This window comes from Salvelinus alpinus, chromosome 13, assembly GCF_045679555.1.
Source record: "Salvelinus alpinus chromosome 13, SLU_Salpinus.1, whole genome shotgun sequence".
NCBI classification, from domain to species: Eukaryota; Metazoa; Chordata; class Actinopteri; order Salmoniformes; family Salmonidae; genus Salvelinus; species Salvelinus alpinus.
This window is the reverse complement of record NC_092098.1, coordinates 55,850,273-55,868,850: the sequence shown is the minus strand read 5'-3', so window position 1 is coordinate 55,868,850 and position 18,578 is coordinate 55,850,273.

Sequence of the window (18,578 nt, the reverse complement as noted above, 5' to 3'; positions counted from 1 at the left end):
TGATGTTACCATAGACTACTGGCCTGATGTTACCATAGACTACTGACCTGATGTTACCATAGACTACTGACCTGATGTTACCATAGACTACTGACCTGATGTTACCATAGACTACTGACCTGACCTGTGTACCATAGACTACTGACCTGATGTTACCATAGACTACTGACCTGATGTTACCATAGACTACTGACCTGACCTGATGTTACCATAGACTACTGACCTGATGTTACCATAGACTACTGACCTGATGTTACCATAGACTACTGACCTGACCTGATGTTACCATAGACTACTGACCTGACCTGATGTTACCATAGACTACTGGCCTGATGTTACCATAGACTACTGACCTGATGTTACCATAGACTACTGACCTGACCTGATGTTACCATAGACTACTGACCTGATAGACTACTGACCTGGCCTGATGTTACCATAGACTACTGACCTGACCTGATGTTACCATAGACTACTGGCCTGATGTTACCATAGACTACTGACCTGATGTTACCATAGACTACTGACCTGGCCTGATGTTACCATAGACTACTGACCTGACCTGATGTTACCATAGACTACTGGCCTGATGTTACCATAGACTACTGACCTGGCCTGATGTTACCATAGACTACTGACCTGATGTTACCATAGACTACTGACCTGACCTGATGTTACCATAGACTACTGACCTGACCTGATGTTACCATAGACTACTGACCTGACCTGATGTTACCATAGACTACTGACCTGATGTTACCATAGACTACTGGCCTGATGTTACCATAGACTACTGACCTGGCCTGATGTTACCATAGACTACTGACCTGATGTTACCATAGACTACTGACCTGGCCTGATGTTACCATAGACTACTGACCTGACCTGATGTTACCATAGACTACTGACCTGATGTTACCATAGACTACTGACCTGACCTGATGTTACCATAGACTACTGACCTGACCTGATGTTACCATAGACTACTGACCTGATGTTACCATAGACTACTGACCTGGCCTGATGTTACCATAGACTACTGACCTGACCTGATGTTACCATAGACTACTGGCCTGATGTTACCATAGACTACTGACCTGATGTTACCATAGACTACTGACCTGGCCTGATGTTACCATAGACTACTGACCTGACCTGATGTTACCATAGACTACTGACCTGGCCTGATGTTACCATAGACTACTGACCTGGCCTGATGTTACCATAGACTACTGACCTGATGTTACCATAGACTACTGACCTGACCTGATGTTACCATAGACTACTGACCTGACCTGATGTTACCATAGACTACTGACCTGACCTGATGTTACCATAGACTACTGACCTGGCCTGATGTTACCATAGACTACTGGCCTGATGTTACCATAGACTACTGACCTGATGTTACCATAGACTACTGACCTGATGTTACCATAGACTACTGACCTGATGTTACCATAGACTACTGACCTGGCCTGATGTTACCATAGACTACTGACCTGACCTGATGTTACCATAGACTACTGACCTGATGTTACCATAGACTACTGACCTGACCTGATGTTACCATAGACTACTGACCTGATGTTACCATAGACTACTGACCTGATGTTACCATAGACTACTGACCTGGCCTGATGTTACCATAGACTACTGACCTGACCTGATGTTACCATAGACTACTGGCCTGATGTTACCATAGACTACTGACCTGGCCTGATGTTACCATAGACTACTGACCTGATGTTACCATAGACTACTGACCTGACCTGATGTTACCATAGACTACTGACCTGACCTGATGTTACCATAGACTACTGACCTGACCTGATGTTACCATAGACTACTGACCTGATGTTACCATAGACTACTGGCCTGATGTTACCATAGACTACTGACCTGGCCTGATGTTACCATAGACTACTGACCTGATGTTACCATAGACTACTGACCTGGCCTGATGTTACCATAGACTACTGACCTGACCTGATGTTACCATAGACTACTGACCTGATGTTACCATAGACTACTGACCTGACCTGATGTTACCATAGACTACTGACCTGATGTTACCATAGACTACTGACCTGATGTTACCATAGACTACTGACCTGACCTGATGTTACCATAGACTACTGGCCTGATGTTACCATAGACTACTGACCTGACCTGATGTTACCATAGACTACTGGCCTGATGTTACCATAGACTACTGACCTGATGTTACCATAGACTACTGACCTGACCTGATGTTACCATAGACTACTGGCCTGATGTTACCATAGACTACTGACCTGATGTTACCATAGACTACTGACCTGACCTGATGTTACCATAGACTACTGACCTGGCCTGATGTTACCATAGACTACTGACCTGACCTGATGTTACCATAGACTACTGACCTGATGTTACCATAGACTACTGACCTGATGTTACCATAGACTACTGACCTGATGTTACCATAGACTACTGACCTGATGTTACCATAGACTACTGGCCTGATGTTACCATAGACTACTGACCTGACCTGATGTTACCATAGACTACTGACCTGGCCTGATGTTACCATAGACTACTGACCTGGCCTGATGTTACCATAGACTACTGACCTGATGTTACCATAGACTACTGACCTGACCTGATGTTACCATAGACTACTGACCTGATGTTACCATAGACTACTGACCTGATGTTACCATAGACTACTGGCCTGATGTTACCATAGACTACTGACCTGACCTGATGTTACCATAGACTACTGACCTGGCCTGATGTTACCATAGACTACTGACCTGATGTTACCATAGACTACTGACCTGACCTGATGTTACCATAGACTACTGACCTGATGTTACCATAGACTACTGACCTGGCCTGATGTTACCATAGACTACTGACCTGACCTGATGTTACCATAGACTACTGACCTGGCCTGATGTTACCATAGACTACTGACCTGATGTTACCATAGACTACTGACCTGGCCTGATGTTACCATAGACTACTGGCCTGATGTTACCATAGACTACTGGCCTGATGTTACCATAGACTACTGACCTGATGTTACCATAGACTACTGACCTGATGTTACCATAGACTACTGACCTGACCTGATGTTACCATAGACTACTGACCTGACCTGATGTTACCATAGACTACTGGCCTGATGTTACCATAGACTACTGACCTGACCTGATGTTACCATAGACTACTGACCTGATGTTACCATAGACTACTGACCTGATGTTACCATAGACTACTGACCTGACCTGATGTTACCATAGACTACTGACCTGATGTTACCATAGACTACTGACCTGATGTTACCATAGACTACTGACCTGGCCTGATGTTACCATAGACTACTGACCTGATGTTACCATAGACTACTGACCTGACGTTACCATAGACTACTGACCTGGCCTGATGTTACCATAGACTACTGACCTGATGTTACCATAGACTACTGACCTGATGTTACCATAGACTACTGACCTGGCCTGATGTTACCATAGACTACTGACCTGGCCTGATGTTACCATAGACTACTGACCTGATGTTACCATAGACTACTGACCTGATGTTACCATAGACTACTGACCTGATGTTACCATAGACTACTGACCTAATGTTACCATAGACTACTGACCTGGCCTGATGTTACCATAGACTACTGGCCTGATGTTACCATAGACTACTGACCTGACCTGATGTTACCATAGACTACTGGCCTGATGTTACCATAGACTACTGACCTGACCTGATGTTACCATAGACTACTGACCTGACCTGATGTTACCATAGACTACTGACCTGGCCTGATGTTACCATAGACTACTGACCTGGCCTGATGTTACCATAGACTACTGACCTGACCTGATGTTACCATAGACTACTGACCTGACCTGATGTTACCATAGACTACTGACCTGGCCTGATGTTACCATAGACTACTGACCTGGCCTGATGTTACCATAGACTACTGACCTGGCCTGATGTTACCATAGACTACTGACCTGATGTTACCATAGACTACTGACCTGATGTTACCATAGACTACTGACCTGATGTTACCATAGACTACTGACCTGATGTTACCATAGACTACTGACCTGGCCTGATGTTACCATAGACTACTGACCTGACCTGATGTTACCATAGACTACTGACCTGACCTGATGTTACCATAGACTACTGACCTGATGTTACCATAGACTACTGACCTGATGTTACCATAGACTACTGACCTGATGTTACCATAGACTACTGACCTGACCTGATGTTACCATAGACTACTGACCTGATGTTACCATAGACTACTGACCTGATGTTACCATAGACTACTGACCTGATGTTACCATAGACTACTGACCTGATGTTACCATAGACTACTGACCTGACCTGATGTTACCATAGACTACTGACCTGACCTGATGTTACCATAGACTACTGACCTGATGTTACCATAGACTACTGACCTGATGTTACCATAGACTACTGACCTGATGTTACCATAGACTACTGACCTGATGTTACCATAGACTACTGACCTGATGTTACCATAGACTACTGACCTGATGTTACCATAGACTACTGACCTGACCTGATGTTACCATAGACTACTGACCTGATGTTACCATAGACTACTGACCTGATGTTACCATAGACTACTGACCTGATGTTACCATAGACTACTGACCTGATGTTACCATAGACTACTGACCTGACCTGATGTTACCATAGACTACTGACCTGATGTTACCATAGACTACTGGCCTGATGTTACCATAGACTACTGACCTGATGTTACCATAGACTACTGACCTGACCTGATGTTACCATAGACTACTGACCTGATGTTACCATAGACTACTGACCTGACCTGATGTTACCATAGACTACTGACCTGATGTTACCATAGACTACTGACCTGATGTTACCATAGACTACTGACCTGATGTTACCATAGACTACTGACCTGACCTGATGTTACCATAGACTACTGACCTGATGTTACCATAGACTACTGACCTGACCTGATGTTACCATAGACTACTGACCTGATGTTACCATAGACTACTGGCCTGATGTTACCATAGACTACTGACCTGATGTTACCATAGACTACTGACCTGATGTTACCATAGACTACTGACCTGACCTGATGTTACCATAGACTACTGACCTGATGTTACCATAGACTACTGACCTGATGTTACCATAGACTACTGACCTGACCTGATGTTACCATAGACTACTGACCTGATGTTACCATAGACTACTGACCTGATGTTACCATAGACTACTGACCTGATGTTACCATAGACTACTGACCTGATGTTACCATAGACTACTGACCTGATGTTACCATAGACTACTGACCTGACCTGATGTTACCATAGACTACTGACCTGATGTTACCATAGACTACTGACCTGGCCTGATGTTACCATAGACTACTGACCTGACCTGATGTTACCATAGACTACTGACCTGATGTTACCATAGACTACTGACCTGATGTTACCATAGACTACTGACCTGATGTTACCATAGACTACTGACCTGATGTTACCATAGACTACTGACCTGATGTTACCATAGACTACTGACCTGGCCTGATGTTACCATAGACTACTGACCTGGCCTGATGTTACCATAGACTACTGACCTGACCTGATGTTACCATAGACTACTGACCTGACCTGATGTTACCATAGACTACTGACCTGGCCTGATGTTACCATAGACTACTGACCTGACCTGATGTTACCATAGACTACTGACCTGGCCTGATGTTACCATAGACTACTGACCTGATGTTACCATAGACTACTGGCCTGATGTTACCATAGACTACTGACCTGGCCTGATGTTACCATAGACTACTGACCTGGCCTGATGTTACCATAGACTACTGACCTGATGTTACCATAGACTACTGACCTGACCTGATGTTACCATAGACTACTGACCTGACCTGATGTTACCATAGACTACTGACCTGATGTTACCATAGACTACTGACCTGACCTGATGTTACCATAGACTACTGACCTGATGTTACCATAGACTACTGACCTGATGTTACCATAGACTACTGACCTGACCTGATGTTACCATAGACTACTGACCTGATGTTACCATAGACTACTGGCCTGATGTTACCATAGACTACTGACCTGACCTGATGTTACCATAGACTACTGACCTGGCCTGATGTTACCATAGACTACTGACCTGATGTTACCATAGACTACTGGCCTGATGTTACCATAGACTACTGACCTGACCTGATGTTACCATAGACTACTGACCTGGCCTGATGTTACCATAGACTACTGACCTGGCCTGATGTTACCATAGACTACTGACCTGGCCTGATGTTACCATAGACTACTGACCTGGCCTGATGTTACCATAGACTACTGGCCTGATGTTACCATAGACTACTGACCTGACCTGATGTTACCATAGACTACTGACCTGGCCTGATGTTACCATAGACTACTGACCTGGCCTGATGTTACCATAGACTACTGACCTGGCCTGATGTTACCATAGACTACTGACCTGACCTGATGTTACCATAGACTACTGACCTGGCCTGATGTTACCATAGACTACTGACCTGACCTGATGTTACCATAGACTACTGACCTGACCTGATGTTACCATAGACTACTGACCTGACCTGATGTTACCATAGACTACTGACCTGACCTGATGTTACCATAGACTACTGACCTGGCCTGATGTTACCATAGACTACTGACCTGACCTGATGTTACCATAGACTACTGACCTGACCTGATGTTACCATAGACTACTGACCTGGCCTGATGTTACCATAGACTACTGACCTGATGTTACCATAGACTACTGACCTGGCCTGATGTTACCATAGACTACTGACCTGACCTGATGTTACCATAGACTACTGACCTGGCCTGATGTTACCATAGACTACTGACCTGGCCTGATGTTACCATAGACTACTGACCTGGCCTGATGTTACCATAGACTACTGACCTGGCCTGATGTTACCATAGACTACTGACCTGACCTGATGTTACCATAGACTACTGACCTGACCTGATGTTACCATAGACTACTGACCTGGCCTGATGTTACCATAGACTACTGACCTGGCCTGATGTTACCATAGACTACTGACCTGATGTTACCATAGACTACTGGCCTGATGCTGTCTCGTTCTCCCTCTACCCCTCCCTGACTGTCTCTTTCTCCCTCTACCCCTCCCTGGTTGTCTCTTTCTCCCTCTACCCCTCCCTGACTGTCTCTTTCTCCCTCTACCCCTCCCTGGCTGTCTCTTTCTCCCTCTACCCCTCCCTGGTTGTCTCGTTCTCCCTCTACCCCTCCCTGACTGTCTCTTTCTCCCTCTACCCCTCCCTGGCTGTCTCTTTCTCCCTCTACCCCTCCCTGGTTGTCTCTTTCTCCCTCTACCCCTCCCTGACTGTCTCTTTCTCCCTCTACCCCTCCCTGACTCTCTCTTTTTCCCTCTACCCCTCCCTGACTGTCTCTTTCTCCCTCTACCCCTCCCTGACGGTCTCTTTCTCCCTCTACCCCTCCCTGGCTGTCTTTCTCTCCCTCTACCCCTCCCTGGCTGTCTCTTTCTCCCTCTACCCCTCCCTGGCTGTCTCTTTCTCCCTCTACCCCTCGCTGACTGTCTCTTTCTCCCTATACCCCTCCCTGGCTGTCTCTTTCTCCCTCTACCCCTCCCTGACTGTCTCTTTCTCCCTCTACCCCTCCCTGGCTGACTCTTTCTCCCTCTACCCCTCCCTGACTCTCTCTTTCTCCCTCTACCCCTCCCTGGCTGTCTCTTTCTCCCTCTACCCCTCCCTGGCTGTCTCTTTCTCCCTCTACCCCTCCCTGGCTGTCTCTTTCTCTCCCTCTCGCTCTCTTTCACTCCCTATTTTTCCGCCTGCCTCTTGCTCTCTCTCTGTCTGCCTCTCCGTTCGTCTCTCTCTCTCTCTCTGCCCCTCTCTCCCCCCCCTCTCTCTCTGCCCCTCTCTCCCTCCCCCCTCTCTCTATCTCCCCCTCCCCCTCTCCCCCCCTCTCTCCCTCCCCCTCTCCCTCTGCCCCTCTCTCCTCTCTCTCTCTCACACACACACAGTGCTATGCAGGGTGGTGGCAGAGGGGCTGGAACTGCCTTTGTGTCTGAGAAAAACAGACGATCAACCTAATGACACACTCCTGCAACCGCAGAGAGAGGACATGGGCCAGACACTCCTTATGAACTAGTCATTAAATAGCATCAACGTTTAGGGTACACACAGTGCAGCAACATGTTTGTTACTAGCTGTAACAATCCAGTAAAATGTCAAACAAGTACACAAATAATTATAACAATAAACAACCTGAACAACACTGTAACAGTAAAACCGATGCAATCTACACGTATCTACACCAGATACATTTACACTAGATATACTATAATGATATGTACAGCAGTAGATATACTATAATGATATGTACAGCAGTAGATATACTATAATGATATGTACAGCAGTAGATATACTAGAATGATATGTACAGCAGTAGATATACTAAGAATGATATGTACAGCAGTAGATATACTAGGAATGATATGTACAGCAGTAGATATACTAGAATGATATGTACAGCAGTAGATATACTATAATGATATGTACAGCAGTAGATATACTATAATGATATGTACAGCAGTAGATATACTATAATGATATGTACAGCAGTAGATATACTATAATGATATGTACAGCAGTAGATATACTAGAATGATATGTACAGCAGTAGATATACTATAATGATATGTACAGCAGTAGATATACTATAATGATATGTACAGCAGTAGATATACTATAATGATATGTACAGCAGTAGATATACTAGAATGATATGTACAGCAGTAGATATACTAGAATGATATGTACAGCAGTAGATATACTATAATGATATGTACAGCAGTAGATATACTAAAATGATATGTACAGCAGTAGATATACTATAATGATATGTACAGCAGTAGATATACTAGAATGATATGTACAGCAGTAGATATACTAGGAATGATACGTACAGCAGTAGATATACTAGGAATGATATGTACAGCAGTAGATATACTAGAATGATATGTACAGCAGTAGATATACTAGGAACGATATGTACAGCAGTAGATATACTAGAATGATATGTACAGCAGTAGATATACTAGAATGATATGTACAGTCAGTAGATATAGCTAGAATGATATGTATCCAGCAGTAGACTATACTAGGAATTGATGCATGTACAGCAGTATGATATACTAGTGGAATGACTACTGTACAGCAGTAGATATACTAGGAATGATATGTACAGCAGTAGATATACTATAATGATATGTACAGCAGTAGATATACTATAATGATATGTACAGCAGTAGATATACCTTAGAATGATATGTACAGCAGTAGATATACTATAATGATATGTACAGCAGTAGATATACTAGAATGATATGTACAGCAGCTAGATATACTAGAATGATATGTACAGGCAGTATGATATACTATAATGATATGTCACAGCAGTAGATATACTATAATGATATGTACAGCAGTAGATATACTAGAATGATATGTACAGCAGTAGATATACTAGGAATGATATGTACAGCAGTAGATATACTAGGAATGATACGTACAGCAGTAGATATACTAGGAATGATATGTACAGCAGTAGATATACTATAACCTGATATGTACAGCAGTAGATATACTAGAATGATATGTACAGCACCGTAGATATAGCTATAATGATCATGTACAGCAGTAGATATGAGCTATAATGATATGTACAGCCAGTATATATAGCTGAGAAGTGATATGTACAGCAGTAGATATACTAAAATGATATGTACAGCAGTAGATATACTAGAATGATATGTACAGCAGTAGATATACTATAATGATATGTACAGCAGTAGATATACTATAATGATATGTACAGCAGTAGATATACTATAATGATATGTACAGCAGTAGATATACTATAATGATATGTACAGCAGTAGATATACTAGGAATGATATGTACAGCAGTAGATATACTAGAATGATATGTACAGCAGTAGATATACTAGGAATGATATGTACAGCAGTAGATATACTAGGAATGATATGTACAGCAGTAGATATACTAGAATGATATGTACAGCAGTAGATATACTAGAATGATATGTACAGCAGTAGATATACTAGAATGATATGTACAGCAGTAGATATACTAGAATGATATGTACAGCAGTAGATATACTATAATGATATGTACAGCAGTAGATATACTAGGAATGATATGTACAGCAGTAGATACAAAGGGGCAAAAAAGTATTTAGTCAGCCACCAATTGTGCAAGTTCTCCCACTTAAAAAGATGAGAGAGGCCTGTAATTTTCATCATAGGTACACTTCAACTATGACAGACAAAATGAGAAAAAGAAAATCCAGAAAATCACATTGTAGGATTTTTAATGAATTTATTTGCAAATTATGGTGGAAAATAAGTATTTGGTCACCTTCCCTATATAACACACTACTTTATACTACAGCCCTATTCCCTATATAGTGTACTACTTTATACTACAGCCCTATTCCCTATATAGTACACTACTTTATACTACAGCCCTATTCCCTATATAACACACTACTTTATACTACAGCCCTATTCCCTATATAACACACTACTTTATACTACAGCCCTATTCCCTATATAGTGTACTACTTTATACTACAGCCCTATTCCCTAAATAGGGCACTACTTTATACTACAGCCCTATTCCCTATATAGAGCACTACTTTATACTACAGCCCTATTCCCTATATTTATTTTTTTTTTTTTTTTATTTCACCTTTATTTAACCAGGTAGGCTAGTTGAGAACAAGTTCTCATTTGCAACTGCGACCTGGCCAAGATAAAGCATAGCAGTGTGAACAGACAACACAGAGTTACACATGGAGTAAACAATAAACAAGTCAATAACATGGTAGAAAAAAAGAGAATCTATATACAATGTGTGCAAAAGGCATGAGGTAGGCAATAAATCGAATAATTACAATTTAGCAGATTAACACTGGAGTGATAAATCATCAGATAATCATGTGCAAGAAGAGATATTGGTACTGGTGTGCAAAAGAGCAGAAAAGTAAATAAATAAAAGCAGTATGGGGGGTGAGGTAGGTAAATTGGGTGGGTAGTTTACAGATGGACTATGTACAGCTGCAGCGATCGGTTAGCTGCTCGGATAGCAGATTTTTAAAGTTGTTGAGGGAGATAAAGGTCTCCAACTTCAGAGATTTTTGCAATTCGTTCCAGTCGCAGGCAGCAGAGAACTGGAAGGAAAGGCGTCCAAATGAGGTTTTAGCTTTAGGGATGATCAGTGAGATACACCTGCTGGAGCGCGTGCTGCGGGTGGGTGTAGCCATCGTGACCAGTGAACTGAGATAAGGCGGCACTTTACCTAGCATAGCCTTGTAGATGACCTGGAGCCAGTGGGTCTGACGACGAACATGTAGCGAGGGCCAGCCGACTAGGGCATACAGGTCGCAGTGGTGGGTCGTATAAGGTGCTTTAGTAACAAAACGAATGGCACTGTGATAAACTGCATCCAGTTTGCTGAGTAGAGTGTTGGAAGCTATTTTGTAGATGACATCGCCGAAGTCGAGGATCGGCAGGATAGTCAGTTTTACTAGGGTAAGTTTGGCGGCGTGAGTGAAGGAGGCTTTGTTGCGGAATAGAAAGCCGATTCTTGATTTGATTTTGGATTGGAGATGTTTGATATGAGTCTGGAAGGAGAGTTTGCAGTCTAGCCAGACACCTAGGTACTTATAGATGTCCACATATTCTAGGTCGGAACCGTCCAGGGTGGTGATGCTAGTCGGGCGTGCGGGTGCAGGCAGCGAACGGTTGAAAAGCATGCATTTGGTTTTACTAGCGTTTAAGAGCAGTTGGAGGCCACGGAAGGAGTGTTGTATGGCATTGAAGCTCGTTTGGAGGTTAGATAGCACAGTGTCCAAGGAAGGGCCGGAAGTATATAGAATGGTGTCGTCTGCGTAGAGGTGGATCAGGGAATCGCCCGCAGCAAGAGCAACATCATTGATGTATACAGAGAAAAGAGTCGGCCCGAGAATTGAACCCTGTGGTACCCCCATAGAGACTGCCAGAGGACCGGACAACATGCCCTCCGATTTGACACACTGAACTCTGTCTGCAAAGTAGTTGGTGAACCAGGCAAGGCAGTCATTAGAAAAACCGAGGCTACTGAGTCTGCCGATAAGAATATGGTGATTGACAGAGTCGAAAGCCTTGGCCAGGTCGATGAAGACGGCTGCACAGTAATGTCTTTTATCGATGGCGGTTATGATGTCGTTTAGTACCTTGAGCGTGGCTGAGGTGCATCCGTGACCGGCTCGGAAACCGGATTGCACAGCGGAGAAGGTACGGTGGGATTCGAGATGGTCAGTGATCTGTTTGTTGACTTGGCTTTCGAAGACCTTAGATAGGCAGGGCAGGATGGATATAGGTCTGTAACAGTTTGGGTCCAGGGTGTCTCCCCCTTTGAAGAGGGGGAAGACCGCGGCAGCTTTCCAATCCTTGGGGATCTCAGATGATACGAAGGAGAGGTTGAACAGGCTGGTAATAGGGGGTGCGACAATGGCGGCGGACAGTTTCAGAAATAGGGGGTCCAGATTGTCAAGCCCAGCTGATTTGTATGGGTCCAGGTTTTCCAGCTCTTTCAGAACATCTGCTATCTGGATTTGGGTAAAGGAGAAGCTGGGGAGGCTTGGGCGAGTAGCAGCGGGGGGGGCGGGGCTGTTGGCCAAGGTTGGAGTCGCCAGGAAGAAGGCATGGCCAGCCATTGAGAAATGCTTGTTGAAGTCTTCGATTATCACGGATTTATCGGTGGTGACCGTGTTACCTAGCCTCAGTGCAGTGGGCAGCTGGGAGGAGGTGCTCTTGTTCTCCATGGACTTTACAGTATCCCAGAACTTTTTGGAGTTAGAGCTACAGGATGCGAATTTCTGCTTGAAAAAGCTGGCCTTTGCTTTCCTGACTGACTGCGTGTATTGGTTCCTGACTTCCCTGAACAGTTGCATATCGCGGGGGCTCTTCGATGCTATTGCAGTTCGCCACAGGATGTTTTTGTGCTGGTCGAGGGCAGTCAGGTCTGGAGTGAACCAAGGGCTATATCTGTTCTTGGTTCTGCATTTTTTGAACGGAGCATGCTTGTCTAATATGGTGAGGAAGTAACATTTAAAGAATGACCAGGCATCCTCAACTGACGGGATGAGGTCAATATCCTTCCAGGGTACCCGGGCCAGGTCGATTAGAAAGGCCTGCTCGCAGAAGTGTTTTAGGGAGCGTTTGACAGTGATGAGGGGTGGTCGTTTGACCGCAGACCCGTGGCGGATACAGGCAATGAGGCAGTGATCGCTGAGATCTTGATTGAAGACAGCAGAGGTGTATTTGGAGGGCAGGTTGGTCAGGATAATGTCTATTAGGGTGCCCATGTTTACGGATTTAGGGTTGTACCTGGTGGGTTCCTTGATGATTTGTGTGAGATTGAGGGCATCAAGCTTGGATTGTAGGACTGCCGGGGTGTTAAGCATATCCCAGTTTAGGTCACCTAACAGAACAAACTCTGAAGCTAGATGGGGAGCGATCAATTCACAGATGGTGTCCAGGGCACAGCTGGGAGCTGAGGGGGGTCGGTAGCAGGCGGCAACAGTGAGAGACTTATTTCTGGAGAGATTAATTTTTAAAATTAGAAGTTCGAACTGTTTGGGCATAGACCTGGAAAGTATGACAGAACTTTGCAGGCTATCTCTGCAGTAGATTGCAACTCCTCCCCCTTTGGCAGTTCTATCTTGACGGAAAGTGTTATAGTTGGGTATGGAAATCTCAGAATTTTTGGTGGCCTTCCTAAGCCAGGATTCGGACACGGCAAGGACATCAGGATTGGCAGAGTGTGCTAAAGCGGTGAGTAAGGCAAACTTAGGGAGGAGGCTTCTGATGTTGACATGCATGAGGCCAAGGCTTTTTCGATCGCAGAAGTCAACAAATGAGGGTGACTGGGGACATGCAGGGCCTGGGTTTACCTCCACATCACCCGAGGAACAGAGGAGTAGTAGGATGAGGGTGCGGCTAAAGGCTATCAAAACTGGTCGCCTAGAGCGTTGGGGACAAAGAATAAAAGGAGCAGATTTATGGGCGTGGTAGAATAGAGTCTGGGCATAATGTGCAGACAGGGGTATGGAGGGGCGCGGGTACAGCGGAGGCAAGCCCAGGCACTGGGTGATGATAAGAGAGGTTGTATCTCTGGACATGCTGGTCTCAATGGGTGAGGTCACCGCATGTGTGGGGGGTGGGACAAAGGGGGTATCAGAGGTACGGAGAGTGGAACTACAGGGTCCATTGCAAACCAAAACAATGACAATGAAAACTAGCCTGAACAACAGTATGCAAGGCATATTGATATTTGAGAGAGACATACAATAAGGCATAAAGTGATTGCAGGTCTTGATTGGGAGAGCTAGCTAAAACAACAGGTAAGATAACAGCAGCAATAACAGGGTGCTAGTCTGACACAGCAACAACAGGTAAAAAATGGCGATGACTAGGCAGAGAGGGTCGGATTAACTACACACAGATCCTGAGTTAAAGCACAGAGCCGACAGATAAGACACAAATAAACAGAATGGAGTACCGTGAATTAATGGACAGTCAAGCATGCATCAGCTATGTAGCCAAGTGATCATAGTGTCCAGGGGGCAGCCGTAGATGGAGCAGAGGAGGCCTCCACTAAGCTAGCACGCGGCGTGTAAAGTTAGTAGCCCGGGGGGTGGTCTGCTCAGACGGAGGGGGTCTGCTCAGACGTGGTTGTGTCGACAGAGAATCCAAGCCAGATGGCGATGGCGAAAGAGAGGTTGTGAATTGTAGAATAGTGTTTGCTAACTGGTGCTAGCTTCGTGGCAGTGGCAGTGGCACTAGCTCTTCAGCTAGCCGGCAGATGGGCCTAGCTCGAGCCTAGCTCAAGGCTAACTGGTGCTTGCTTCGGGACAGAGGTGTTAGCCAGTAGTAGCCACTTGGTTGCAGCTAGCTAGCTGTGATGATACGGTGTAATTGTCCAGAGCTTGCGTCAGGAATCCGGTGATGTGGTAGAGAAAAAGCAGTCCTATATGCTCTGGGTTGATATCGCGCTTGCAGCTAGCCGGCAGATGGGCCTAGCTCGAGGCTAGCTCAAGGCTAACTGGTGCTTGCTTCGGGACAGAGGTGTTAGCCAGTAGTAGCCACTCGGTTGCAGCTAGCTAGCTGTGATGATACGGTGTAATTGTCCAGAGCTTGCATCAGGAATCCGGTGATGTGGTAGAGAAAAAGCAGTCCTATATGCTCTGGGTTGATATCGCGCTGCAGCTAGCCGGCAGATGGGCCTAGCTCGAGGCTAGCTCAAGGCTAACTGGTGCTTGCTTCGGGACAGAGGTGTTATATATAACACACTACTTTACACTACAGCCCTATTCCCTATATAGGGCACTACTTTATACTACAGCCCTATTCCCTATATAGTACACTACTTTATACTACAGTCCTATTCCCTATATAGTACACTACTTTATACTACAGCCCTATTCCCTATATAGTACACTACTTTATACTACAGCCCTATTCCCTATATAGGGCACTACTTAATACTACAGCCCTATTCCCTATATAACACACTACTTAATACTACAGCCCTATTCCCTATATAACACACTACTTTACACTACAGCCCTATTCCCTATATAACACACTACTTTATACTACAGCCCTATTCCCTATATAACACACTACTTAATACTACAGCCCTATTCCCTATATAACACACTACTTTATACTACAGCCCTATTCCCTATATAACACATTTATACTACTACTATTTTGTATTTATTATGGATCCCCATTAGTTCCTGCCAAGGCAACAGCTACTCTTCCTGGGGTTTATTATGGATCCCCATTAGTTCCTGCCAAGGCAGCAGCTACTCTTCCTGGGGTTTATTATGGATCCCCATTAGTTCCTGCCAAGGCAGCAGCTACTCTTCCTGGGGTTTATTATGGATCCCCATTAGTTCCTGCCAAGGCAGCAGCTACTCTTCCTGGGGTTTATTATGGATCCCCATTAGTTCCTGCCAAGGCAGCAGCTACTCTTCCTGGGGTTTGTTATGGATCCCCATTAGTTCCTGCCAAGGCAGCAGCTACTCTTCCTGGGGTTTATTATAGATCCCCATTAGTTCCTGCCAAGGCAGCAGCTACTCTTCCTGGGGTTTATTATGGATCACCCCTGCCAAGGCAGCAGCTACTCTTCCTGGGGTTTATTATAGATCCCCATTAGTTCCTGTCAAGGCAGCAGCTACTCTTCCTGGGGTTTATTATGGATCCCCATTAGTTCCTGCCAAGGCAGCAGCTACTCTTCCTGGGGTTTATTATGGATCCCCATTAGTTCCTGCCAAGGCAGCAGCTACTCTTCCTGGGGTTTATTATGGATCACCATTAGTTCCTGTCAAGGCAGCAGCTACTCTTCCTGGGGTTTATATATGGGACTTACTTAAACAAATGTGGTTTCTACTGACAATTGAGATGTACAAACTAAGGCATAAGGGGACGACGAGCGGATAAGAGGAAATCCGTAATTTTGAATAAAACCTGAGCGAGCTAGGACGGACGTGGTCAATATAACAATATATAGTCAATATAATTTGTTTAGCACTTTTGAAATGTACAGCGACAGAATTCAGAACATGGGCCGTTCTTACCATGTTCTCCCTGTACACCAAGTCAGAACCGTAGGATAAATACATTTATTTTATTTAACCTATATATAACTAGGCAAGTCGGTTAAGAACAAATTTGTACAGTATTTACAATGACGGCATACGGTAGGATAAATAAAGGGGGCATATAAGCAGACAATGAAAGCTCTTACAATATTCAATGAGGACATTTTTCTAAAACAGGTTATAGGCTACATGTGCACCACCAAGTCAGAACAGTAGACTAAATTCTGAAGGGGAGAGGGACCAAATTATTAGGTTGAGGCACATGGGCTACTAACAGCTTACTACACAACATACACTTACTATTACTTTCTTAGCTACAGTATACATATCTCCCTGGCATATTACATCATTTATGAAGCAGCATACAAGACATTTTTGGACTCACCTTGTTGTGCTGTGCTCACTTGAACAGGAAGTTGGCGCCGCGGTCCTTCGTGGGCAAATTTTGTCAACAAAGTCTGTCATTCTCTGGATTTATGGTGCTTTCAAGACAACTGGGAACTTGGAGGAAAAAAAAACAAGGTCGAATCTTGATGACATCATTGATCTTCAGGTCGTAGCTCTAGAAAGAGGCCCGGATTTACATTTCCGGTTGGATGACCGTTCAAAACGTATTTCCCCCAGTAGGAGCTCGTTTATTCCCGACTTCCCAGTTGTCTTGAACTCACTGAAGTCAAGTTCTCGCCGTTCCGAGTTAACCGTTGTTTTGAGCGCGGCACAAATCATGCTTCATTGACAGCATGGCCAATGTTGGATGTTTATCATTTTAAACTTGGAAAAGAGTCCCTTAATCCCAGATTTGGGACCACACAGCTACTCCACTGAATGCTTGCAGTTAGCCACTGTCACCGATTCCTTACAAACAACTCATTGTTGAATTTGCGATTTCCAACTTGTTGTGTAACATTTATGTCCATTGGCCGATGAGCACCGATACGTTTTATCTAGAATTTCACTTCATATGACAAGAATTGAAAAGGATTTGCCAGTAGATTGTCGACTTGATTCATGATGACTGACTGCTAGCTAAGATTTTGAAAGTATGATGTTGACATGATCAGTCCAATCAAAGCTGCTGTAGATATAACGTGATTTGACGTCGTTTTATCTGTGGCCAATGACCTTGAGCCTTCTTGGATGGGCACTTCTAATGTAACTATGGAAGCACCCAAGGGGCTAGAATTTTCAAGCTCTACCCGTAGACTTAGTGATGACGTAGTGTCCCCATGAGTGACAGAACACTGAGCCAATCACGGCGCTACGCTCCGTATTTTCTGCTGTCTCGCCCCCAACACCACAGAAAGCACTGAGCGAGGCTGAAACACCTGCATATTGGATCTGCTTTACTCAAGAAAACAAAAAATGACCATGTTTGTATGCGGCTTTATTAACTCAATTATATATATATATATATTATACATTGTTCACAAACTGATATGTGACAGGTATTAATGCCTAAAATGCTCTGCCCCACCTGTCCTGAATGACGAGTCGCCACTGCTTGTGTCTATCAGCATTGTTATTGGACAAACCCAGACACTCAATTCTGTCTGCTGTTGGTCACGTCATTAACCACACCTTCAGAGTTTGTGTGCATCGCTAATGAGTACTTTCTTCTCAACCTTGACGTGTGTGTGTGTGTGTGTGCGCGCTCTCTCTCTCTTCCGTTTTTTCCGAACACACAGGACCCCAGTGTGCTATTTATTAGTGTCTGGCTC